A 27,688-nucleotide genomic window follows, 5' to 3' on the forward strand; every position below is an offset into this window, starting at 1 on the left:
AGTCTTTGTAATTTTTAAAGAGAAATATGAAAGGGAGGATCAAAAAATACCGTGACCAAGAACAGCGTTCGTACTTGCTGCGCCACATTATCTATAATATTCAATTAGTACTGATGGGATTGCATGTCATGTGGACAGCAGGAATGTGTTTAGCTCTCATTTTACGGCTGAAAATTTACGGCAGATTTACTGCGACAGTGAAACGTTTAATAAGATGACACAAGCAATTATGGTTGTCAGATAGCTGTGACGTTTTATGAATATTCTTGATTCGTAATCTAGTCTTAAGGGATGACGTTAATGCTTCTCTTCAAATGACTAAAACATGGAAATATTTTTCAGCAAATTTCAGTTATAAGTATCTTAATTAAGAATTAATTATTCCAATAAAATATTTAAGAAAGCATTCTACTGAAGTAATTTAAAGAAAGCATTGAAAATTGTCGCGATAGTAAAAATTCTTTAATAAATATAGATTATTTTAAACTACATATACCTGCAAAAAAAATCATTTTATTTCTGAAAATTCTTAAGTTTTCTTTTTATCCTTTTAGTATTGATATTCTCTCCTTTTAATTAAAAGAATAACGTAAATTTTTGAGCAATATATTTGGACGGAATAAAGTTCCTGTGGATTATAGTTTTCAACTTTAAATGACTTAGACTGCATAAATTTATTTCGACTGCAATATTAAATCTGGATCCAAGGATTCCTTAAAATAACATTACAGCATTTTTGTTCCTGAATAAAACAGTACTATTTGCGATGTATCAATTTTTGAAAAGCAAACAAAAAATAATTAATTTGGACATATAAAATTTACACCAACATATTCATTTAATGATCAGCTGTCTTTAGCGGCCAGAATTTTTATTCAAACAATATACAGATATTTTTTGAGATCCAATTCCTAATTTTAGTTTCTAATTAAAGTAATTGCATCATAATTATGAATTAAATTTTTTATTATATTTTGAGTATTATATTTTGGAAATCATCGTGAAGAAATGTCAAAATCGCATTTAATGTTTAATTTGAATTTATAAAAATTCCTCTTAGATGCGCATTTCTATCAATACAAATATAATTGTGCCTAATGTGGAAAATTCTAGATCAAATGATATGGTTTATGGACCAGCACACGCATGCGCACTTACACATTTTTAACAGTGCAGATTCAAGAAACTTCGATTGTTGCAATGTCACAACCATGCAACTCGATTTCATCACAGTAGTTTTTCTTAACTATAATTGGTTAATTAATATTTATACGCAACTTTTATAAAAATCACAAGGAGCGTTTGTTACGAAAGAAACCCCGAAAACGTCCTAATTAGTCGAATTGAAAAACCATGATGGAATGATACGTCTGTTCTTAGAAAAAAGGCATTTTGGATGCAATATTTTGGTCAAATTTGAAGGGGAAAAAAATCATGCGATTAAATTAACTATAAACAGCTTCCCCATTTTTAGCTTTTTATTTACTATACATATTTGAAAATACTTTCTTCCGTATTAATGTATCACTGATAATATGAAACTCCTACTTAAGCTCTGAATTTCATATTACTATCAAAACTTATACATACCTTAATTGGAGTTACAGCTTTTATGAACAGACTAATATAATGAAATTAAATAACTATAATAGAATAATACATAATTTTCATATAATGGAATCTTTAAAAATTATTTTTTGGATACTTCGTTGTGCTGTAATGGCATGTAAACCAGCGGGAGTAGTCTCTCCAAAATTTTCTCGCATGTAATCTGGCATACCATAATCACGAAATATTTACCTTTCGTGTGAATTTAGCATTTTTAATTAATCTATTGTGTGATTCTTTGGCGAGTTTTAGTTGGTTAAGGACATTTCTCCCAACCAATTGAAACAAAATAAATTTGATACAAAACTACGCTTGTAGTCAAAAAATCCGATACCATATTTATATAAGTCATTGCGTTTTAAGTTATAGCATTTACATGTTTTTGTAAGTACAAACTAAAAGACTTTCAGTACTTCATTCGATTTGGCTCAAAAGTTGAGAGGTGCTTATATTAATAAATGTTAACCCTTTGCACATGGGAAAGTAATTACTATCGATGCATATTTATTCGATGCATATTTATTCATTTAAGACTTGTTCATTTCTCCAATATATATATATATATATATATATTGGATATATATAATATAATCGTTTAAATTTTCCCGAATTATCTTCCATCTTTTTACCATTTTTTAAGTATTTTTAACAATTAAAATTTTTAAAAAATGATGCTGCATCTTGAATGGTGAGTAAGTTCACTATCCAAGTGCAAAGGGTTAAACATGTGAATCAAATTTCATTTATCTGGCTCTCTTCGTTTTGTAGTTGTCATGTTAACTTATATTCGAACCGACTGACAGATCGATTTGCTCTGAACGAAATTTGCCCGAAATAAATAAAAAAAAATTAAATAAATGAAATTTGTATTTGATCTTGTTATTAAAATTGCAGCTTTGTGTCAAATTTTGGTTTAATGTGTTGGAAATCAGCGAGGAGGGGGGACTTCCTTGTAATGTTTTCGTTTACTTTTGATAAAATTAATAGTTAACACTTTTTTTTAATTTACAACAACTTTCTGTTGTATGCAGTATAATAAAAATTAGTCTTTTAAGTTTACAAAGAACGTAATGTAAGAAATGGCTGAGATCAAATGTGCTGCGTCATATTAAACTGCATCACATCTATCATAGCACGTTCTTTAAAAACAAAATCGGGAAAAAACAATGATGCATGAATGATTTTATTTCATTTATAAGGTATCAAGATCTGCATATCTGTCAATTATTATATCTGTAAAATTAGTGACTTTACAGGTTTTTCATGCTTTAATGATTTTTCTTAATGGTACTTCGCGGAAAATTTATAATATATAACTGAATTATTTAAATCTATTTATATAATCATAGCTTTCAAGTTTAGTTTCCATTGGAATTACAAATTTCAGCATCTGTAATAGAATAAATATTTTACTGATGATGGGAATTTTTTATTCATTTAAAATATTCATGTTTTGATTAACATTAAATTTAAATCTCCACGACTTTTAATTCTGTTATATTAGGTAGACAATTTCTATTTTACTTTTAAAAACAATTTTAATATAAATTCTTAAAAATGATTTCTATTAAAAAAACTACAAAGTTAAATTATTATGAGTTCCCTTATTTTTATTTTTTAAAGAATGCATAAAACTACTTTCACTTGACTTTCGCTTGAGATATAAACTTATGCTGAATATGAAGCATGTATACTAATTTTTAATTTTAAAAAATCATCAATGAAATTTTAAGAATCGTTAATTCCAAATTTTTCAAATTTTATTACCAATAATTTTTTCGATTTGCTTTTATGCATATTTCTTAAATATTTCAGCACCCTTTTAGAAGAATGCAACGATAATTTCATCCCTTTTTAAATTTTCAAAGACTTTGCTGAAAAAATAATCTCTGTAACATTTGGCTGTGTGATACTACACAAAGACGAAACATTTAATTTCCAAGTTTAAATCGTTGAAGACTGGATGTCTAGGCGGAATTTTTCTTCCTTGTTTTGTCTAAATCAGTTTTTAATCTATTCTTTAGCTCGTGTTTTTACAAGCATGAGAAAATTCAAAGTTTGAATTTCCAGACTATTCTTGAAATTTCATTAGTTGATTTCATCAACTAAGCATTTTTGTTTCGCAATTTGTATTGTCTCGTTTGTAATTCGTGATCCTTAAATTGTGCATTATTATTATTTAAATAACAAATCATAATAATGATGATGTAAAAACTCGAATGACCTAGTTATTTGAGGTTCATGATTGTCGAGACTAAAATATCTCCATGTATTCAGGTCTGGTATATAAATATAATTCATCCTGAAGCGAATAAAATAATTTCCTGATTGTGATCAATTGAAAGCAGTTATGAATTATATTTCTATTTAAAAATAGTGCATATCATAAAATATTAAATTTTAACAAATGTTTAACGATAAAATAACCACATTTGTATCTAGAAATAATTTTCTTAAACTTTTATCTTTCATCATTTTGTATAAAATATTAATGTATTATGAAATGAGAATTTTTGAATTAAACGAGATTTGACGACAAACTGACCAAAGTAACTGAAATTCCCGCAAGGTTTATCACATCAAAAACTCAAAAGCAAAATTTCGTTATCAATGAGTGTGCTATGTTCTCAAGAAGCTCTAGATAAGATCAGATCTTAATTCAATTGAAATTGTTTTTTTATTGTTTTATTTGTCTATCATTAGTAAACTTATTTTATTTGGTTAATGTTGTTACTTTCAAAAAGAATATTATAAATTATGAAAAAGATAATTCCGAAATGTATATTAGCTTTTCAGATATTAGTTTTTCATGATATCTATATGATATAGTATATTATAAGATATCAATCTTTTGAATGTATGCTTAGATGAAATAAGTATAGTCTTCTAAGATGTCGATTCATCTGATATAAGGTGAAATTTTTGAAAAGTCGAAGCCATTCTGGTCATTTTCTTATCTTGATTTTATAGTAATATGGTTATTTTTAGATGGTCCTAGTATCGCTTTAAAATATGAGATATAAACTGTATTTAGCCCAATAGGATCAATTCATACGCATGTGAAGATAAAAATATTCTCATGTTAGTTTTGGCTTCTAAATCCAAGGATCGCGATTTCGAAACTCGTTTCTACTAAAATTCGGCCGTACAACTAGGTACATAAGAAATTTGACGCAATCTAAAACATCCTTAGTTTTCTGTGGCAAGATATCAAGAGAAATGTGTACCAACTGCTGTCATGTTCATTGTGCGATCGTATTTCAAAATTATGAGGTCCATTCCAAAATAAACCCAGATTTAGCTTGTAAATGGAATGAAAATATAACAAACTGTCTTACGCTCTTATCGTCAAATTCATTATTTTAACTTGATTTTGGAATCCATTGGAATTTTGTAATGGCTGCTTGCAACACAAAGTATGACTCGAGACAGTTAAATGACATACGTAATCAAAAAAATTTCCATTTCTTTTTCTTATTAATAAAAAATAATTTGTAATTAAATTCATAGTTATTAAGGCTCATTTATTTCTTTAAAATAAAAATAAAAATACTTGTACTTTAAAAAATAAAATACATCAAATAACCACATTTTTTTTAAAAAAAATAAAATGCAAAAAGTGATAAATATAATTTGTTATTGAGGGATAAAAATTCCAGTTATTTTTTCTGAAGAGCAGACTTAACCAAATTAAAGCTGTAAATTCCAAATATATTCTCGTTCACTATCTTCCGCTTCTGAACGTGTCAGTCACATATCTTATATTTTAATTACTCTATAATATTATTAGGGAATATAATTTCCGAACAATCGGTAAATATATTTTGTATCAAACTACTGAGGAATTTTTTCATTGAGTCAAAACAGAATTGTGACAGAACTCATTATGATAATTGTCAGGAAATTAAACAATCAAATAACAGGAAATTTACTTTGTGTTAAATATGGTTTAACATTGATATCAAATTATCAGGGCATTGATTTCATTGCGAAAAATCAGGTTGTTGATTTCATTATAGTAATTTCTCTCCTGTAGAAAAAATAAAAAAAAAAATATCAACCACTTCACTTTTTCAAACCTTGTTTCTTTTTTATATCTCGGAAACCTTCAAACTTCTGATGCAATATATATCCTTATATATCTCGCATTACATTGAAAAATATAAAATTAGATAGTTGAGTGTTTTTAGATTGCAAGATAATATCATTATTAACAAAGATCTATTATATTTTAGACAGTTTTCCTCCACACACAATAAAAAGAAAAGCAGTTACAGTTCTTTTTCATTATCATCTTTCAACATGACCCACCTACACTTTAACAACTTTCACCTCTTTCCCTGTGTTTATAAATGTCATTTAGCAAGTGTCGCTGCTTTTCTCTTTTTGTAGTCAAATCTCAGTCACTTTTGACCTTCAAATTGGTCCTTTCATCGCTGTTTTTTTGAAACCATAAAAATTTCCACAGCTTTTGTAACGCCTTACATCACTCAGCGAAAGGATCGCGTTTTATTTACCACAATAAATGAGCAGAGATTTAAAGCTGAATCCAAGACACTTTGATTGGCATTGATTGTTATTGTCATGAATATTTTCTCTTCGCCCAAAATAACATAGCATATTTGTTTTTCGTCGGGAGCACAAAAGCTCTTTTATCTGTTTAAAAAGCTTCAAAGTTGTTATTCTAGAAATATTCGTATAAATCTTGCATTATGGCGTTTAGAACGCCATTCGAAGAAAGTATGTTGTCAAATTTTAATTATTAGTAGAATAGAAAATGTAACGAAATTCGTGCAGTCTTTTAATTAAGAAGTTTCATTAAAAAATTCAGTTACTTGAAAACACTAAATGTAAAAGTGTTTTTACTGATTTTTCCCTCATGCTCAAGAAAATCTTTTATTTTTGACTACGAAATGTTGCAACATTTATAAAAAAAAAAAGGGGGGGATCCTATCATGCTAAAGATTAATTGAATTTCTAACATTCTCATACACGAAATTTACCAAGTGTTGTGATGATTAAGAAATTTGAACTCGAGATTTTGATGAATTTCCAAGTGTTATTCCTCGAATTCAAAAAACACACTTTTCTAATTACGGCCAACTGTAAGCACAATAACTTAAAAGTTTTAAGCTAGCAGGATGAAATCTGGTATGTGGTCTCTTCATGAAATTTAATATCTATAAAACAAAGAGAGCTATATGGATAGATTTGGTGGACTGATTTAACATCTGAAGTGTAGATATGTAGCGAATTCGGACCCAAATCCATCTGAGAATTGATCATTTGTATTTTCATGAGCTTTTAAATGCGATAATTCTAAAACGAAAGGACTTAAATAAATATATACATTGGTGTATGATCTTGTAACTGCATTTGTATTTGTGTCAATTTTGATTTCAGTCAGTCGGGAAAGATCATTTCTTAAGTGCTTTTTGGTATTTGTGTATTACTCCAACGATTAATCGTCAAATATTGTATGTTAATAGAATTTTTCGTAAATATTGTTCGTCCATGGCATGCGGTTAATAATATACAGTTTATTTAATAGAAAGGATGCGAAAATTTTTTGGGAGATTTCTTCCTCTGGTTTATTATAGTGAATGGTACCTTAAAAAAATAAACAATGAAATTTAAAAATTTTATATAAGTAAATATTATCTTTACATTTCTTTTAACTTATAATTGCTCGTTATCGAAGTAAAGAAATTCCATAATTAACAATGCATGGAAGCTAAAGTATCTTTATTTTTGTGGAACTTCTCAAGAACTGACTTTTAACATACATCAGTGAGCTCTCTTGTCAGTGGCTATTCGTGTGTCTTTCCTTTTTGAGTTCCCCACGAATCTGAGTGTAAAAACTGACCGCTTAATATTCTGTATGGAGCCATCCCACTAAAATGCTATACGCAACTGGCACGCCAACACCACCCTATACTAACCCTTATGTTCATTTTGTATAGTATACCATATATACAACTTTATAAAAATATACTAACACTATAAAATAATTTTTAACTTAGTTTTATTAAACGATTTTTATTACACGATTTATTTATTTTTTGATGTTTTTATAGCGTAAAGAAGCTACCTATATACATTTTTTTTTTTTGCTTTTCTTCAAAAAAAGCAATCTTGCCCCGATAAGGGATAAGAAAATGGTGGAAAAGGAAAATCCACATTTCCAAATCAAAGATAATTGATTTCCCGATCTCAGCAGTAGAATCTTTTAGAACTATAGTGCATCAATATTCTTAAATTTAAAGTTCTTAGTACATCTTCGATGAATTTATTCTGCTGAATTTCTATAAAACAGAGTGACAGTGTCTGAAATTCAAGAATTTTAATACATCTTTTATATTTAAGTGTCTGGCTGAGTTCTGAATGACTAATACAGAGCTAAAATGAAATTTTATCAGCAGTATATTAATTTCACGAAAAAGTTTGCGAAGTGATTAATATGCTGCGTGCTCATTCAAAGCTGGATAAAGTTGATTTTATATAGTTTCAAATAACGAAAGAGAACCATTGCCACAATAAATAAATGTTCTTATTGAAGAAACAAACATTTCAGCGTTAAAAAGTTTACTGAATGGAAGACAAACGATAAATCAAATCTACTTGTATATCAGTTATCATATTTGTGGTCATTTATTTCCACAATCTTTTAACCCTTTGACGTACGAATTCATTTATTTCTTATTATTCAGAACATATACTGCTACATGATATTGAGGTGACTTAAGCCATTTAAAATTACAAAAAAAAAAACATAAATTCAAACAAATACAGAACGTTCTGATACGTTAAATGTACCCAAAGAGTTAAGGAGATATGGTGGTCCTAGTTCAGGATTACAGAGTTCCAAGTTCAAAACGAGCTTAAGATCCGCTGTTTAAATGAGTAAGTTGCACGTTGAATCTCGTTTTCAAGATCATTCTTTTACTGGTATGAAAACGTGAATAATGTAGTTCCTACTCAAATGTTATCATTTGATCACGGTTCATTATCACAAATTATCTCTTACGTAATATTAAAATGGAACGTCAATATAGCTAAAATTATCCCCAAATTTTTTATTTGTCATTGCAATCAAAATTTCCCCTTAAAGATTATGCTGAACATTCTTCTCTTGCGTATTCATTTTCGTCGTACAATAATCTGCTCGAATTAATAATTATCAATTTCCTGCTCAAAATAATAATTAGTAATTATCTGCTTGTTGAAATCGAAATTGGTATTTACTTTAGCTAGTTCTTTTCGTTGAAGCAGATTAGTTTGTCAGCTGCCTAAGAGGGAGGGGGGAATCCCTTGAATCAACTGGCGAAAGATCTCCTCAACCTATAATTAGGTGCCGATGAAGTCGAAGTGAAGTGAAAGCAGGAAAAAGCGAGCTTAGCGGCACATTTGATGGTAATGGAGATCAAGCGGATGCTCTTTTGTTATTTGTTTCGGAATTTAAGTCAGGATGTACTAATGATATACTCTGACGTTACACAATAGAACTTTAAGCAAATGATACCACCACGGCATGTTCATGAATGGTTTCCGATCGCTTTCTTTAGCTCATCTGTGATTAATATTTACATGGAAAAGGGTTGAGCGGCCATCGTAAATGCCATCATGGATATATCTACGGATTAAGTCGATATTACAGGTGAGGTTTATTTTATGCATTCCAAAGGATAAGGATATTTATCAAAAAAAATATGTTAAACAATACTGAAATAAAAGCAACTAGTTTAGGATTTCAAATATTTAAATAATAATTAATAATTATCTACTTGTTGAATTTCGAAATTGATATTTAATTTAGCTGGTTCTAATATTTAGATCGGCTTCCATTATTTCCATGCCTGTCTGTCTGTCTATCTAATATTTGATATATCCTGCTTACTTGGAATTTAAATACTTTCATGTATGTTTACCATGCAAAAATTAATTTTGTATAAAATTATAATGCAATTTTTAATACCATATATCTTGATTGTCTTTCCTAAGAGCTTGATCTTTTGCATCCACTTAAAAATGGAGAAATTCCAGTTCTTTTCTTTTCTAGACACCGTTAAATAATTATTTTAAACATATACAAAATTGAAAAGTTGTGTTAGTAATTACAAAAATGAGTGGCAGAGTAAATTAGAGTGTCACCGTTATTGTATTTTAAAATCGACCGTATTAAATTTCAATTAAATTAATAAAAAATGAAGAATTTAATTGTAAGTCAAAGAATTTGATATCGCGTAAAGGAAAAAAATTTTGAATTTTTAAATTTTTAAAATATTTCTTCTATGATAATTTGCTCTGAATTAACAGCAAAACAAACTGCATTTCGGTTAATATTTGATTAATTGAATATTTAATTAACTTTTGCACTTTAAAAAATTAACAGTATTCTTTTTCTTAAGAATAAATTTGCAAAATTTGGTTGAATTTAGCGCTCAATACGAAGCCCATTTATTTACAAAAAGGCCGTTTTTGATATGCGTTCTAACTTTTTAAAACTTTTTTCCATGTTTTAACTTAGATTAATACTTCTTCCTTTACTTTGGTATATACGTATATTTTTTTCATTTATCTATTGTGATTCAGACAGTGCAGTATCCACGCTTGTATGCAATATTATTGAAACCAGATGATCAGCTTTAAAAAAAAACTCTAATAATTAAGTGAATACAGGAAATATAATATACATATATGTTATAAAATATACAGGAACCTGGCTGATAAAATTTAATACTCAGATATTTACATTTTATTATTCATAGCATTCTTGTATTTTACAAATTTTATTAAATTTATCTGGCAGCTAGGAAATTAATTTGTTTAGAATCGATCTGTATATTAGCCCTTCTCAGCCTAACAGCCTAGACATCTACCTAAAATTCCAATTCTAGCTATTAAAAGGAAATCATTTAATCAGGTTTTGGTCTTTGATGACTGGATTACTAATTTATTCTGAATGACTGTTAACTTAGCATATTAAATTTTAATTAAGTTTTATTATTATTTTTTAAATTTTTGAATAAAGCATTCAATTTTTATTAACAAAAATTGAATCAACTTTTCAGAATTCTACTATTGCACCATTCCTTTATTCATTGTTTCCACACCGTCCTTCAATCGTTAGTTTTCTAATTTGTCAACGAGAAAATTATTACTTAAATACAACATATTAATAATCTCCCGAGGAAATAAATGAATAATGCCTTCAAGGCAAAGGGAACTCTTGATATATAAATAAACATGAAAATAACATGTAGTTAGACACCTTCGGCGATCTGCTTTTCTCTCTTAATTTAGGTTAACGTTTATGAACTGCATCTTACTACATCATTGGCCATATTATTCTAAAATATATTTTCACAATAAGCATAGAATATTAGCTATATATGCAGAGGCTATTTATTATTGAATAAAATTGGCGAAATCGGTCTAGTTATTAAGGCTCAAGGGTGTGCCAAGGCAAAGGTGCTGTATGTTGAGAAAATGGAGGGTGTTGGAGGTCGTTCGACCCTTGATAACTTATCTAAACGCCATAAACTTTTAAGTGAAATAAAAATTGATTAAATCAGTGAAATAATTTGGATTGGGGTCTGTGTTTACGTTATTTTTCCTATAGACTGTTTACTAGTAAATAGTATTTTTAAATTTACTCTTGGAAATGGAGAATGGTCTGGAAAATGTGACCATTAATGACATATCTAGAGGTCAAGAGTTTTCATATAAAGCATTTTCGAAATCGAACCATTGATTGGTACATGATACACCAATTTTTTTTTCTTTGTTATTTTCATTATATAGATGTTCACTAAAAAAATTGTGATAAAACTTTGCTTCGAAAATTTAGAATTAACCTGCCATAATAAAATAACTTAAATTTTTATAATAATAAATTTAATTGTTATTGAACAATATTATGAAAATCTAAAATAGTAATATTGAATTTATAGTTCACCTATTTACTTATACGGATCTTTATAATTATTAGAATCCAGAGTTTATAAAAGCAGTTTTTTTTTCTACTTTTTAAAAGCCATTTATTAAAAGAAAAAAAAATGCATGTAATTTGAATGATAAAGAGGAAAAATTATTTGATAAGATTTTATTAAACAATTTTAATATTAAAATGCTTATGCTTCAATTCGATTTTCAAGAACAAGGAGACGATTTGCCTGATTTTCACATTCTTTAAGTTCAGATGATATATCATATCTATGATACTAAATTTTATTATTTGTTATTATTTTTAATTAACATTTGCTGATATATTCTGAATTGCGTGGATTAAAATCATTTCATGCTTAATATTTATATTTTAGAAACTACTTCTGTATTAAATACTGTATTACATAACCATTTTCAAGATACATGTATTGAAATAAAGAGAAAAAAATAGGAGTTGAGTAAATCTAAATCTTAACATTGCTTTGTTAAAGTACGCCTGAAGTTTCTTTACTTCAAAATCGTCTGCGTTAAATTTCCTTTAAAAAAATAACAATTGATAAAAATGGTACAAAAACATAATTGTTATCATTGAAAAAGCAAAATTCTTAATTGTTACATAATTATTTTTATTTATTTCTACCAAAGAAAATATGCGAAATATTCTTTCATTTCTCATAGCCTATATCCACCTGTTTTATTTGCTAGTAATGAATTTACTTTTCTTCCTTCCCTTTTGTCGATTGACTTATGTTCCTTTTTTAAACAATGTTAAATCATTACTTTGAAATACATAAAATTCTCATAAAAAGATATGTATTAAAATAAAACAAACGAAAAAAAAACACTGATAGAGTACTTCGAAACTAAGATTAATTTTTAAGCTTTTAATTTAAAAAAAAAGAAATATAATTGAAAGAACTATTGTGTAGAAATAAAATTATCGTTTGGATGAAAAAATTCTGAATTTTAAAATAGTTTAAAAATATTTCTTCTGGAAGAATTTCTCCTGGCTTTGTGAAAAATGCGAAATTTCTTATTTTCTAATGGATGAATATTTAATTTTGAACAATACTTTTCTTAAATAAGTGTGTAAAATTTGATTAAATTCGATTCAATTGTTTAAGAAGAAATTTAGAACATATATAGATTTATATACATAGCCAAATAACTTTTTAAGATTCATTTCATTTATATTAAGATTTACGTCGAATTCTGGATAAATGTGTAAAATCTTTAATTGTACAACGTCGAATGTTATAAACTTCAACTGGAAAAAATATTTAAGCCGCCGTTTTGATTTCTTTAATTGAATATATTCGATATTTTCAATTTTTATAAAAGATTTAATGAAGAAATGTTTTAATACGACCATTAATTCTCTGATAATTCATGCGGAAAAAAAATGTTAAAACTGAATGTCGCTTTTATTCTCTAAATCGTATTCCTTAGTGAAAGACACGCTCTATAAATAACCTATTCTTCCTTCTTTCATAACATTATTCAATGCACTATTATTTTGCTGAAGTTGGGATATTCTTTTTTTTTCTTCATAATGGTATATTCGAGAACATTGTAGAATAAGATATAGATAGATACCCTTTCTTGAGCGGTGTTGGTAAACCCATTCACTCACGTGGATCTATTTATAGATCCAAGTGGAGAAGACATTTTTGTCTAGCAGACCTATAGCAAACGCATCGCCATAAACCTGAATATTTTATGCTCCAAAGAACCTTATGAATTTATCTTTTATATATGCTTCTTTTCTTAATATGATTTTAAGTGAATCGGATATACTTTTTAAGGTAAGTAAAATATGAATTTTATGTAATTGAAATGGAAAATTTTCGAAGACTTCAATTCATTCGCCATGGCAGGCGGCCAACTACGCGTAGGTGAATTTTAAAAAAAGAGGAAAAAGAAATAATAGTTACTACTGCATATTTTTTTCCACTGCGTTTCAGTCTATATATAAATACTTGTTTCAGGAAGTAAAGCATTAAAACGGCTAACAGTGTGATATTTGGAGCATTGTAGTTTTGGATTACAATAGAAACTATCATACTTTTGTTTCATATTTGTGAAGGATATTTCATCTTAAAAAGTAATTAAGCTTCGATATTAGCATAAGAATTAGCGTCTATGAAATACTATTTTTAATATTCGATACATTTACAAATATTTATTTATTCAGGTTAATATAGTTCTCATTTATTATGTACTTAGAAAGTTTAGTATGTACTTTCTTTATTTTTTAAAAATCAATTTATATAGTTTTCTGTGTTTTTATAAATCTTTAAATGGCAAATTCACGATCAGGTGTTAATTTGAATGTTTCTGGTTGATAAAAATAATTTAGATTTTTATTTTTGATCCATTTAATTAAAAAATCTTATACTAAAATCAATTTAATCATTTTGTACATTTTACTCGCCAGTATGTTTATATAATAATGCTTTAATAATATTTAAATAAAACTTTCCTCTTATATTTAATTCCGCATTTTTCTGGTGTGTAAGTTTTGTTTAAATTTTTCAGTTAGCTTTATAATGATTATAGTTTCGGTTGAAAAAAAATTTCTTTAACCGAAACTATAATTATGAATTTTTTCTGTAAAGATATAGATAACTTCAAAAAAATGTTTAGAATATTTTCCTTTATCGTTTATGCGAAATATTTAGTTTTAGAATCGTAAAAAAAAAAAATCGAGTTCTCGAATTTAATTGTCATATTTTAGATGCATTCTAATCCAGAGAAAACTTTTTAAAATCATGTTTAGGAATAGGATATAAAAAAAGGTAACAAGACAAACGATGATATCTATTATGTGGATTTTTTTAAATGATAAAATTGCAGATTTCTGCCGAATTTGAGAAATTTCATCAGCAGAAAAACTGTCCAACATTGTACATGTGAGCACACTAATTCAGAAAAAAGCAATGAGTTACATGATTAAAATTTGGCATATTAATATATTACCAAAATTATAAAATTGATTGAACCAAAAATTATAAAATTGTACCTTATTTTTCAACTGGTATAAATTCTGTTATCTTATTTGAATATTGTTTAGCATCCAAGCATGAGGACTGAAACGAAAATAAGTCGAATCGTTCAATTTCAGTAAAAATCAAATTATTAAACTATTCACACCAAATTTTTAAACAAAATTCGGTCATTTATTTGCGCGTTCAGAGCATCTGAACACAATCATTCAAAAATGCAACTTGACAGTGGAAATTGATATATGGACTACAAAAGAAGCGTTGATTTGTATCAAATTTTGAATTTAGTTGATAATACTAAAAAGAACCAAAATAGATAGTCTATCAATTCATATGTATTCTTGCCCTACTTTACATTAAGAATGAAATTTACCATGAGTTGAATGTGTCACTCATGCTTCTTTCAACATATTTATGATCAGAGGTTGAGAACCATCGAGTTCAAGATCTCCGTCCACTTTACAGCATATCACTTCTGAATATGACGAAATTAAACACAAAAATGTCTTACTGTAATAATATATGAAGAAGTGTGGGAAAATAACTCATTCGATTGTATAAACAAAGATCTTTTATGAAAGAGAAATTTCATTTAACCATGCCACCTCGCATCAAATGCAAGACCACAATAACCCTGAAATAACATGGCGAGACAGCGAATATTTGACCTTTGCGCAAGTTAACCGCAAATTAAGGTTGTATAAATGCAGAAATTTCATTTCTAATTTCCAAATATGACAACCAAAGCAGCAAATGAGATCTTGGAATACCGACTCGAATTCAAGAGAAAGTCGTCGTCTTCTGTCTACCAACATTCATGACATCAGACATCAATATTTGTAGAGAAAAAAAGTGAAATGTGAAAGAAATGCATTGATTTCTGTGACTAGGCATCTTTAATTTATTCATTGACGTTTATGTGTGAACATCACATCTTCGTAGTATTTTTTGCGTCATATTTCTGGGGCAATCTGCGTTCTGTTTCTTCCTTTTATGTTCTTGTGTGTAGAACATTCATTCGAAGCTTATTTCCATCTACAGCAACGAAAAAAATCGTTTTCTAGAATCATATTTCTTTCCATTAGTTCCTTGCTTTTTGAAGATTTCGGGTTTGATTTAAAAAAAGGTAATAAAATATTCTTTTTAAAAATTTAAAATGGCATGTTTTGGTATTAATTTTAATGATTTGTTGGGATAATAAAACATGCAATAAATTGTGTCAGAACAAATAGATCCATCGATAATCTATTGTAAGATTATCTAGAAAAAAATTATTTAATACGCAATAGTTAGCATTACAAAATGCTATATTTTTTCCTGCAAACTTTTGGAAACAATTGCGTTTCAAACGAATTACTATAAAGTATGGCTTGTTTTTAAATATGAAGTTCAAACATTTAATTGATTTACTTACTGCATACAATAATATTAAATTTCTTTACAAATTTCAATGTTTATTCTTACAATTATGACTAGGTAGCCGCCTAGGGCCGTAGTCAAGTCAATAAAAAATATATTAACCTAGTTCTCAAAAGAATTTGAAAAAAAAAAAAATTTTATTATAAAATATTAGAATATTAACTTTTTAAGAATAACTGATATTTGTTTCATACATTCAATTATATTCAAGCATCTGCTTAAATATAATTGTATGCAAACGAAGATGTCGTGCATGAAAATCATAATACATATGTAAATCAAAATATATGCACTTTGATAAAAATTCTAAAATTAAAAAATAAATCAGAAGGTTGATTTATTTTTTTAAAATGTGTTCAAATATGAAATTAAATTGTCCAGTTTATTTAAAAGACGGGGTTCATAATGTTTACTGTTACAACATTAGAGTCACAAAAATGCCAAAACCCGCCTTCCGTACAATACAAAAAAGGCATATTAAGAAATGCTAAATGACCATTTTTCGTCACTGATTCACTAATTCAAAGATTCATTTCTCACTAATTCAAAGATTCATTTCTCACTAATTCAAAGATTCATTTCTCACTAATTCAAAGATTCATTTCTCACTAATTCAAAGATTCATTTCTCACTAATTCAAAGATTCATTTCTCACTAATTCAAAGATTCATTTCTCACTAATTCAAAGATTCATTTCTCACTAATTCATTTTTCAAAGATTCCAATATTTATTTTTCACTAATTCCAATATTTATTTTTCTCTCAAACAATAAAGCCAAACTCGAATCGGCGCGAGAGTTCTTTTTATATTCACGAATATTTATTCAAAATGGTTAATGTCTTCATCGTATAATGAAGACAATTAAAAGTGCATTTTTGCTATCTTATTATTGACTAAATGCATCCAGAATTTTGATATCTACCATTTTGGCGATAAAACTATATGCAAACTTCATCAGTCTAGTTCATTGAGGTTGCAGCTATTATATTCACATGTACACAGATGACAAACTTCCTATTAACGGATTTTGTCCAAAATTTAAAGCATATTTTCTAATTCATGTATATTGTTGATATATCAATGTTTCCTGTCTCAAAATTTCTTTTGAGACAGGAAAAAATTGCACCCTATATCTTATCATTAAACTTATCATTTGTGGGGGGAAAAAATGGTTTACATACTTCAACTTTCTAAATATCCCTAAGAAGATTTCGATAAGAAATATCAAGTACAACAACTGATAATTCATTATCAACTGTTGCGGAATGCTTATTTTACATTAAGTTGAATTGCCTTTTGAGCCAAATGAAAAGATAATTGACAATTGATGAAAATGTAAAAGATTAGTAAGCTTTTTATCAGTTCTTTCTGTAATGCATTGGTGCCGCAGTGGCCTGGTGGTAAGGTCTCGCTCGTGAGCCGTTAGGTTTCAGGTTCGAGACCCTATTCCACCGAAGAACCGTCGTTTAAGGGGTCTGTTGCACGCTAAATCCGTCAGGCCAAACGTCCTCCTACTGGTGTGGTATGGAGAGGGGGGTGCTAGCTCAGGTGTCGTCCTCGTCATCTGACTGCGTTTCAAAATGACGAGATCCGTCCTTAAATAGCCCTAGTGTTGCTTTACAACGATACGTTAATATAACTAAACTAAACTTCTGTAAGGAATTATTACTTAAAATTTTCCAGGGAAGGGGTGGAAGATCCTGTCAAGAAATAAATTCCCAAATCCTAAAAGAAACATAATTACAAAACACTCAAAACATAAGAAAATTGTTTTCAGCTGAATATTGTCGCAATTAAATTTGTCTTTTATCATAATGTGTATAATCAAGGACAATATAGCTTTTAGTGTCACATGCTTGCTTAGCTAAAAATAACAATGTGTGGCATGTATTAACCTAAAACTAGTATTTGGATAGAGATGCATTTGTTTTGCAGTCGTTATAGCACGGCTTGCAATATCCATTAGATCCCTGTTGTGAAGTTCCAAGGTTTTTGACCTACAATTTCCGCTAACCTCCCCGCAAAGCCCGAATCAAGGGCAAAGGATATCTTTTTTTTTTCCGTAACAGTAATCTGTTCAAATAAATTAAAATAAATTGTTAGGGTTGGACAGATTTTTTAAGTAAATTTTCAAAATGCACATTATACTTTGCTTTAGCATTAAATATATAATATAAATGTTAAAGAAACTGTTTTATTTACTGGATGAACTCTATTAACCCTTTAAAGGGCCATTTTTTTCTAATCATATAATGTTAAAATATTTTTAGGCTTGAAATTAGAATAAGAAAAGGGATTCATTTAACTTATTAAATAAATTGAATTTGATTTAATTAATTTGGTTAATTAATAATTAAATAACAAATCAAGACGCATCATTTTGTGTAAGATAAAGAACTGAAAGATCTAAGTTTCTGTCTTTCTATAAAAATTTGTCAGAACTTATGCCAACCTACATAATTTCATACAAAGATTGATAAATTTGGTGGGAAGCATACTTCCCACGGCCCTAGAAAGGGTTAAGGTATCCTATAAATTGTTTTTACACTTTGATTCGTTATTATATAAGTATTTTATCTTGTATTTTTCAAAGACAGTGAGAACGGTTGTTTATTTCATTACTGTAGAATAATTACTTGTGAATGCGTACATAAGCAAAGCAAAGAAGTAAATGGCTCATTAATTGAGAAAGCCAACAAATAAAATATTAAGAAAGTAATTTCCATCTCTTAGGTTAAAAAAGTCATTTATTCAGTAATTTCCTTGGAATTGGATTAGTAACTTTCCATCAACACAATCTCGAAAAAGCCTAGTTACCTAATATAAATAGTATACTTCTTACTTTTAAGTAATATTGCCAATGGATCTGAGAACCTGCTGGAGAATAGATGGCTTAAAGTAGATCTTCCTAAAGTGATTATTCTACTGCTTGATGATCTGGAAGGTCTTGAATTAGAGCGGTTGATTTTATTGATGGTCTTTGGTTGATTTTAGTGATTACTGTAGAGTGCAGTGTATCCTTGTACTGGGTACATTAGTACCCCACAGGTATTACTCGTGGCAATCTGCATTGGCGCCCACGTGGATTGGCATGAAATAAGATTCCGCAAAGAATTTTCAAAGAAGCATAATCTAGTGGTATACAAATATGGGAAATTGTAATTCGCGGGGAAAATAAAAATACGAGAGATAAAAAAAAGTGTTGTAAACTGTTGAAACTTGAACGTGGGATGATTCTCCAATTAATATCAAATTAGAATGATCTGCGGTTTCAAAAAATCTATTTTTCAATTTTACCCTAAAATGTTATGAAATATTCATCCGATTGCAGAAATATATGTGTATATGTTTGAAAAGCTGAAAGTTCTCATTAATTTTTCAATGTAGTTAACAATACTTTCTGATAGAAAAACAATACGACTTTTTCTTAAGTATGATTTTTTTTCCTTCAAAATTTAGGTACTCATAAGTACAGTTCTTTTTATTATAATTGTGCGAAATTTTGTACTACAGTATTTACAGACATAAAACTGTTTGTAAAACCTACTTTTATTTCTTTCTGTCGAGCAGTACCTATATTTTTAAGCAACTGTTTAGAATGAAAATTACTTGCTTTTTTGTCTTAAGTTAGTTTTTTTAAATATCTTTTTATGAAATTCAAATATTTTTTTCTAAATTTTGGAGTATGTTAAAATAATTTCTGTGATTATTGAATTTGTAATCGCACATTATGCTTTTTTTTGGGTCATTTTATTCAGAATTCTGAGTAGAATTCAACTTTGGAGCCATTTTATTGTCTGACCTTGCTGAGTTACGATTAGTAGTGCATCACAAACATATTTCCGATTCGCTCTTAGAAAACGATTATTTTAAAGAAAAAATATTTTGTTTTTATAATTCTTTTTTTAGATAAGCTAAATTTTATGTTAGATATAATATTTACTAGTCAAAAAAAATTTTTACAACTCAAATTTTAATGATTTTTGTTGCCAAGGGCGTCCCAATTCCAGTTCTCTTAAAGTTTCAGAACTCAAATAAGTGAATATGTAAAGAGAATCTTATTGGTCGTCAAATTGCAATACTATTTCAGATCAATAAATGTTTTTTCGTATTTTAAAATAGCATTTTTTTTATTAAGGGTATTTTTTTGTAAATAACTATTCAATCACTTCGATATAAGTATTACCACGAAGCAATGACCATTTTAACTTGATAGAGGAATAAGTTATGAGCTTATGAGCGTTAATCGTTTTAGTAGTATATGGGTTATTTAGGCCTTTCTTCATTATGATAAAATTCATTATTAATGTTTGTCTGAACTTACAAACGGAATTTCCATAGATTTAAAAGATGCTATAATCTGAAAAACTTCTCTTTTTAGAATTTATTTAAATATTGATATCAGCACATGAAGGCTTATCTTCATAAAACTCCTGATAAATAATTAGCATTTTGACTTGGAGAGTTAGCAATATAACTATCCCAAGCGAGCAACCAGATCCCGCTTAATATATTTCTTTTTTTTTTGTGAATGAAATATAATTTTTGTATATCATCAGAATGAGTCAAAAATATCCATTAAAAAAAGAACAACATCACGTGCTTACACCACTTTCACTTCCATTGTTTTATCCTACATAAGATCAAGAAATAAAGATCAACAATTGGCACTTTCAATGAATGACAAAATTCTACAATTGCTTAAATTTAGAATTATGAAACTTCATTGTATTTTATTGTTCATGTAGTAATTAATCATTTTGTATAAATTTTTCGAAAAAATATGTATAATCATAACTATTAAAATTATTTCGTCAAATATTACTCACGAAAGATAAAATAAAGTCAGTAAAAAATTTGAATGAAAAAGCAAAAGTAATTTACTCAATTTATATTTTCGTTAAGAAATTTATTTTCTTTTTAATTAATCGTACATATAATCAGCGGTCAATCGTTTCAGATAACTAATCAAGCTTTTAAAAATAAAACAGTAATTTAAAGTTTTAAAACATCGCCTATGTCTCGCAAGTTTTTAAAAAGTGAAAGATCATAAATTATTAATGGCAAAATGTAATGTTTTTTTTTAAAAAATGGTATATATTCATTCATCATAGTTTCATTTTCTTTTGTTCGTTCCCGATTACTTCCTCTTAGCTTTCATTGCTATAAAACTAATAACATTCATTACGATTAATTTTGATTTTAATTTCATTTTAATTTATTTACAGTAAGCATTGATCCATAGAGTCCAGTGCTTTCATAACATTTCAATTATTGTTATAATTGGTATAGTTGATTTCAGTGGATTTTTAAAATTAAAATGCGTGAACATTTGGTAAAACAAAATCCATATGTTAATGTGTACCTAAATGCTCTCATTCTCATGACCTATATCTTCAATGTTTTAGTAAATCACATTTTTTCATTGTTAGTATTTTAAAATTAATTACACAAATTATAAATGTACATGTCTTTTTCCTTATAAAAGAAATAATGTTCTTAACTATACGTATTACACTTCTTTTATTAGCTGAGTTATGTAAAAAAATATATCGAATCTGGCAGCTCTTTTCATTGGTTTCATCTTTGTTCTGCTGGTTACTTTTTGGCGATTTGTTTTAGAAAAAAATAAACATGTTATCGAATAACAGATTTAATGCCGCCGACTAATTGAACCATAAGCAGCCAGTCTGGCCGCCGTCTCTTTTGTCTAGATGTTTCACGTTCTTGATGAAACTTATGCGAAGAATCCTAATAGCCACATAAATCTAAAATTATTCTTCAATCCATTTTCATTTGGTGGTTAACTGAATAATTATCAGATTTCTTCACTTCCAATAAAGTCATAAAATATTTACAAACGGTTAAATGTTGCTGTTGAATCAAATTGAGAGGTAGATGGATTATATTCACAAAGATGGAGAACTGTTTTTGATTCTTGGGAGATTTTGAAGCTTGAGAAAAGTTTAATTTTTCTCACCTAATTATATAATTTTTCCCAAAAATATTTGAAATTATTCTCCAGTAACTTCATGTTAATTTATGGAAGTTTTTTTGTAAATATCAGATGTTTTAAAAAATTAAAAATTCACAACAGTTCTGATTTTTAAATTTTCCAAATGTGAAATTTTACATGTTTAATTGGCATGTATCCCTTCTCGAATAATTCAGGAGATATAAAATTATTGTAGAAAGCAGCTGAACAAATTGTTTTAAGATCTCTTACTATTACATCTTTGAGCCTTTAAAGGTTCATTTATCCTCTAGTAATGGTATCTAAAAATATTTTAAGGATTGTGCTTCAATTAAAAAATGAATTTGATTCAACTTATGAAATTAATTGCATTAATTAACAAATTGTTTTATTTTGTAAGGCTATGATATAAGAAACTTCTAGACTTTTATCGAATTGATAAATTGGAGAGAGCTTGTGCTAATCTTTTTAGTATTAGCGTGTTATTACCTCAAATTAATAATTAGTTTAATTAAGATATTATTTTTTTCCTAGTACTGATATCTTAAAATATTTTAGAAACTGAGCTTCATTTCAAAAAAAAAAAAATTGACTTACCTTACAAAATAAAATTAGTTAGATTAATTAACAACTTGTTTTATTTTGTAAGAGTTTGAGATAAGAAATTTCTAGATCAATTTATTTAATTAGAAATTATTATTTAATTAATCGATAAATTTGTAAAGCGCTTAAGCTAACCTTTTTTTTACAGTTAAGTATTATCAGATTATCTCGAAATAATAGCAATTACTTTAATTAAAAGAATATACTATCAAAGAGCTTTTTTGACATTTTTGGCAGTTGTTAAAAAATATCTTAAATCAGAAGTTTAAAAATAATTTGCCATGCAGTTTTAACAATAAATATGCCGATCAATCATACGACCATTTTTTCAATAGCACTTTCATCACATCCGCTAAATATTGTTACATATCGGATTAAATAATTCTTAAATTTAATGCTAATTCTATTTTACATAGCGTTAGAAACTGTTAAACTTTGCCGATTAAAGATATATTTAATCAAATAATATTAACTGATCAAATTACAGAAATATTTTTCCTTTTTTAACTTTCTGACTGAAACACTCCTTAAATATCCATTTATTTGGAATACTAGATATCGTAATATTCTATATTCCGGTCAGAGGATTAATAAAATTTTTATGAATGTCTATTTACTTGGAATACTTGACATCATAATATTCTGTATTCCGTTAGAGGATTAATAAAATTTTTATGAATAAATGTATAATTACTTGGAATACTTGACATCATAATATTCTGTATTCCGTCAGAGGATTAATAAAATTTTTATGAATAAATGTATAATTACTTGGAATACTTGACATTATAATATTCTGTATTCCGTGAGAGGAGTAATAAAATTTTAATGAATAAATGTATATTTAGTGAAAAAGTAGTAGTAGTATATAAATACATGCGTCAAATACTTCAAAGTATATTAGTCAGTTACACCTTGCAATGTGTGTTTTCCCCCAAATTACAAAGAAATTTTCTGAATAATTCTATAGTAATTCACCTGCAATCTTCGTGTTCCGTTCTAGAGTTATCATATGAAGATTACTCTTATATCGTTGAATGTTCCCGGAGGAAATTTTACGTACATCCTACGGAAAATTCCTGCTTTAGAAAAACAATCAACTCTGCTGCGTTTCCGTTGTTTCCTAATAAGATTTAATGAAAATTGCATGAAGTTAATTTTAGGTTGCTTAGGCTAGAAATATTTAGATACTGAATAAAATAAATTCAGCATATAAAATGTTAAAAAAAAAAATTAGCTGTAAATTTTTGTCATTTATGGAATTGAAATAGTTAAATCTCTTTATTATTCAATTATTGAACAATAACTCAATTTTACGTTTTTATTTTGTGAAATCGTGAAAGTTTTGTACGTAGAAACTTTTTGTTCGTAAATCCATAAAATAACATCTTTGTTTAAATGGTCAGAATGATTCTAAAAATTATACATCTGGAAGAATTGTCAGTTTTAAATCAAAGGACTCCAAAACTATCAAGATGAAAAATTATTAAATCGATTAAAAAAATTATAATATAGTTGAACTTGGAGCTCTTTTATAATGTTTATATGCTCTAACCTTTGGAAGTTAGAGCATATAATCGTATCAAATTTACAAAACACAAAACATTAGAACATATAAACGTATCAAACTCACAAAAGCAACTCAAAAATAAAAAAAAACGTTTAGTATTGTTAGTTTGTCTACTAAATTTCAATGAATTTGAATTAGAAGCGCTGTTCTTTCTCTGGCCATATCACTTCACTATTAGGATAAAAAATACGGATTACCGCAAAAAATCAAATTTTAAAACTAGCTAAATTCCGTATGTGTATGCTTCTGAAAGTGATCTGGTAATTATCTATGCAAGAAAGTTTGCTCCCGTTTTTATTTCCGGACTTACTGAAAAATATTGATACATTGTTCCAAATCAAAATGTCAAGTAATGATTTTAGAATTTGAATTTGATTATACATTAGCGTAATTTCTTTTGTATAGACACTATGATTCAGTAAACGCGCAATTTCATAGCTTTTTTACTTTCTTGTATTTGTAACATAGATAAATTATAGTAATCCTCAAAAAATTCGAACTCGAAATTTTTGCGAATCTTTTTAAACCTCACTGAGTTCAAAAAATACATTTTTATAATACCTGTCTCTCCGTGACAAAGAAAATCCAGAAACGCTTTGAGAAGACGGCTGAAATTTGGTATACGGTCTGTACACCAAATTTGCATATTTCTGTCAAGTTTTGAGTAAAATCTGTTCAGAGGAAGTCCGTCTATCCGAATATCTGTTCACATAATTACAAAATTAAGAGAGCTGGATATATAAAATTCAGTACACAGATTTAACATCTATAGTGTATACACGTCAAATTTTGAGCCAAACTCAACTTGGGGGTTGAAAGTTTGTCGGTCTGTTTTTTTCAGAAACATTTAATTGCGGCAGCTCGAAAACGCAATGACTTAATGTATCAAATTTGGTATATTATTTTGTGTCAAATTTTTGAGTTAATCCTTAAGAAAAGCATGTCTGAAACACAAATTCGAATTTTGGATACTATTAATGCATTATAGGGATTAATCGCCAAATAATTCGCCAACGACGAAGTATTGACGCCAACAACACGATAGATTCAGTAAAAATGCTAAATTCACCTCAATAGTTAATATTTTGAAACTATTGCACGCCAATGATGACAAATTACTATGTATTTGCCTATACGCTAAAAATTTAGATATTTAGATGAAGAGGTCGAATTTTACTAAAACTCTACTTTAAAATAACGGTTTATATACTTGCTGAACTTTTCAAACTGCTTTCGCACTGAATTTCAATACAAAAGAATACAGCGACCTTCAAACTATTATTTCGTCTGGTGTCTTACAAGGCAAATATGGTATATGCTGAGAATCATAATCATTATCTGATAAGCAAATTTATAGTATGATCAGTCTATAACAGTCAATCTATATTTAAAGCCCATTAAACTATAGAATTGAAAGCTAATATCACCTTCGGAGACCATTATTTTATATTGCAACTGAAACCACAATATTATTTTTCACTGCAGTAATTATTCGTAAATCTCTGTAATGACCGAGTCCAAACTTGTTTTCGAGCTTTGGATCCCAAAAAAGGAAGCGCCTAAAATAAAACTTATGTAACATGTACTTGAAACGGACATTTACGATAGCAGATCAAGAATTGTTTCTGTTTTCATGTGATCCTAGTGTCTAACGAACTATTTATAGGATCGCCATTGCACAGCAGTTCGAAAAAGTCCGTTTTCATCAAGAAATATTAGATAGACAGCTTTAGCGTCAGAGTAATGGCTAATGACATCAATGCAGGCAACGGCTCCTCCTCTAAAAATAATTAAAGGTTGTCTAATGAATCCGTCATCATCGATGCTTTTAAAGACTCGGTAGTAATATGAGATTCTTTCATTTCGTTTTTGTACGCTGCCATGATAGTTACCCTTGAACTGTGGTCGCTACTCCATTTGAGCACCAGTGCGATTTTAGATGTTGGTTCAATTATTTCTTGGAGTACTTGTAGCTTTTATTTAAATCTCTTCTTGATAAAGGAACTTCAACTGATTTCATCTAGTGGATTACATCGGAATTTTTTCAAACTGTTCAGGTTTTTTGCGGATATAAGGTAATAATGCTTTGATATATAACTTTCTATATCTAAACAGTTGTATGTATGTGTGTGTGTGATATTTTATTAATAAATACATATTTTTTAGCAGTTAGCGAAGCGATTTTTAATGCATAGTTACTTCTGCTATTTTTTTATGCATACATTGCTAAGTATTCTCAAAACATGCAATTGTTCTTTTTATTTTTGCTAAAGATTGATAATTAAATCAGAAAAATTTGAAAGATTTAGAAAAGTTTTGTTACATTTTTCTTTCAAATATTAATTTTCTTTTAGATCTTGAGATTTAGCCACTTTTTAGTTTACATGTTTTTGAGAATATTTATTCGTAAATTTTAGTTTGAGAATAGCTTCTATGAGTAAAATTGCTTTTAAAGTAAGCAATTCATTCTTTAATTTCTTTCATTTGCTTTTTAGAAATTCTTCAAAAAATGTAGCTTTATTCTGTCTTGCAATTTTATGTGATATTAACATTATTTATTATAAGAGAAACTTTGATTACATGTATGCGTAGCTGTGGAAATAATTCAATACAGTTTCATTTGAAACTATGGTCGACAAAAAAAATGCTCGTTGAATTATATATATATATATATTTTTATGCATTTTGGTAATATGGAAAAAAATTGGCATTCGTATTGTTTTCGAATTTTGTATCATTTAATTTTAAGCAGTGTGAAATTAAATTATTCATATAAATTTAAAATTAACTCAAAATATGTGTAATTATATTTATTTACAGAACAAATTTGATTTTGCAGGTTCAAACGGTATTTGAAATAAAATTTTGAGATTTTTTAAATTACATACAAATAGAAAATATTGTCATTGAATTCGTAAATTTAAGATCTATTTAGTCAGAGAAAATATTTTTGTCTTCCTGTCTGAACACTGCAATTAAAAAAAATGAAGCATATAAATTAAATTCAAATAATACGTTTTGACACCAAAAATTGGGCTAAATTTGTATCAAATTTTGGCCTTAATTAAAGGATAAATGCCCATTTCATTTCTATATTACAAAGTTATTGTTATTACATGAATTGTGTTGTCTCAAAATTCGAAATATACGAGAAATAGAAGAGGAATGCATTTACGCTGATTAAAAAAAAATTTGCTTATTTGGATTGTTACGAGATTCTGGTGAAATTTGGATTTTAAAATTTGTTCACTATTTCAATCTATGAAACTTTTAATTCTTTTACCAATGAAAATTGTTGAAATCATAATAAATCTAATTTATGTTAAATTAGATCAGAATTTTAGTATGTAGAAATCTCTCATTTCCGCTGGATTATTTTTAATATCCATTTACCAGCTTAGAAGAAAAGTTTGAATATAATTGCATTTTAGCACAAAAATGGCAATTCACGGCGTTGAATTATTTACAAAATGTAATTAAGAATACAGCAACTTTTAGAGTATTAAACTATATTTATGACTGTAAACCTTTTTTATATTTTACCATTACTTAGTAACCCT

General features: G+C 27.8%; 1 protein-coding gene across 2 annotated transcripts in view; it reads left to right on the forward strand.

Annotated features, from left to right (window-relative positions):
• The window catches only part of LOC129966602 (solute carrier family 41 member 1-like), a 91,224-nt gene that overhangs the window by 21,076 nt on the left and 42,460 nt on the right, over positions 1-27,688 (forward strand). The window contains exon 1 of one of the 2 annotated variants that reach the window (XM_056081095.1): positions 25,982-26,203. The exons of the other annotated variant lie outside the window; for it this stretch is intronic. The gene's annotated coding sequence lies outside the window, so the exon portion shown is untranslated. Of the gene's footprint in view, positions 1-25,981; positions 26,204-27,688 lie in introns of those variants that run through there. 2 annotated transcript variants of the gene reach the window in all.

Source organism: Argiope bruennichi, chromosome 4 (genome assembly GCF_947563725.1).
Source record: "Argiope bruennichi chromosome 4, qqArgBrue1.1, whole genome shotgun sequence".
Lineage (NCBI taxonomy): Eukaryota > Metazoa > Arthropoda > Arachnida > Araneae > Araneidae > Argiope > Argiope bruennichi.